Here is a 1,656-nt window from a genome sequence, read left to right as displayed (position 1 = left end):
AGAGCTGAGTTTTTAAACATTCATAATTAAACTCTCCGTCACCATCATAGTTTTTTTAAACAGTAAAATAAATCTCATGTTTAATTATATCTAATGTGTAAAAATGTACCTGGAGGGGCTGCCACTTTATCCACAGTGCATGCTGGGTCATTAACATTGCTGGCTTCTTCTTTGACTTTTTCTGAAAGATAAACATTAATAACAAATGTTAATATGCAGTTTTACAGTCAACATTTTAAGTACACTGAAATAAAGTTGAACCTGCAGATAAAGAGACTTTAGACTTCTAAAAAAACCCGTCAGCCTGTTTTTCTGGTCGTTTTGTTCTGTTCGCTTGCAGTCCTCGATACAAAGCTAAAGCAGAACTACAAACCACACATGGGGCAAATATGTTTTTAGTTCCTCTTCAGAGTTCTGTGAGTTGTTGTCTGCTTAGCAGCTACTGCTGATTAATTGTGAAGGATTTAACTGTTTGCAACATCTTCTCTTGCTGCTTCAGTTCACCTTTCAACTACAGCTTTTCACCTGGGACTTCTCATCACAGTCAAAGATCTTTCTGCTGAGACTAAATAAAATCATCTGTTTAAAAATACTAAATCATCCTTTTCCATAATACTGTAAGTCGGGGTTTCCAAAGTCTGAGACTCTGATAGGATCATGATAATGTTATTTGATCCCAAAGACACTCAACAATTGAGCCAAAATAGCTTCATATTGCTGTTTGACATAACTTCAGACTACACCAGGTACATAAAATAGGTCTATCATAAGGCATTTATTAGTTTCTGACTCTAGGAAAGTGAGGAAAACAGCAACACCACACACATTTAGGCTATTCTGGGATTTAGGATCTACTTTTTATGAAATTCACACCTCATACTTTAAAAAAAACTTGCTCATTAATGCATCTTTTTTTCCCCTGATGAGAACACCGTATTTTAAAATATACCTGAGCTGGCTGCCATTCTATCCACAGTACTGTTAAAAGACTCTAATGAAATCTTATTATTCACTGTGTGTTGGGGAAAGTAGAAAATTCAGAATTAATTTAGGAACTTTAAAACCCGTTGGTGCTGTTGTACAGCATCAGAAGCATCTCACATGGCAAAAACCCCACTAATAATATACATAAATATAAATATACAGTAGTACCTGGAGGGGCTGCTACTTTATTCACAGTGCGTGTCGGTGCATTAACATAGTCAGCTTCTATGATTTCCTCTGAAAGATGAACATAAAACACAAATATTCATATGTTTATATGCAGCTTATACTGCCAATATGTTGAACACACTGGAGTAACGCTCCGACCTGCAGATAAAGAGACATTACATTTTCTAAGAAACAGAACTCAGCAGAACTAAAGCCACACAAGTAGAGAGATAATTTTAGTTCTGAAATTAAATCCTAACACTCCCAGTGAGTCAAGCAGAGTGGAATAATCCTAATTCATTCGGGAATTTTAATAAACCTTGGTGATAGATAGACTTCGATTTTTCAATCGAAAGCATCTAACATTACAAAACACAAAGAATGTAGACACCATCTTAGTACATACATACATACATACATACATACATACATACACACAGTAGATATTATAGAAATACATATGAGAATATGTATAAGTACCAGTTTTATCCCGAGGTTTTCTCT

The sequence above is a fragment of the Etheostoma spectabile genome, unplaced genomic scaffold (genome assembly GCF_008692095.1).
Source record: "Etheostoma spectabile isolate EspeVRDwgs_2016 unplaced genomic scaffold, UIUC_Espe_1.0 scaffold363, whole genome shotgun sequence".
Lineage (NCBI taxonomy): Eukaryota > Metazoa > Chordata > Actinopteri > Perciformes > Percidae > Etheostoma > Etheostoma spectabile.
This window is presented reverse-complemented; position numbering follows the sequence as displayed.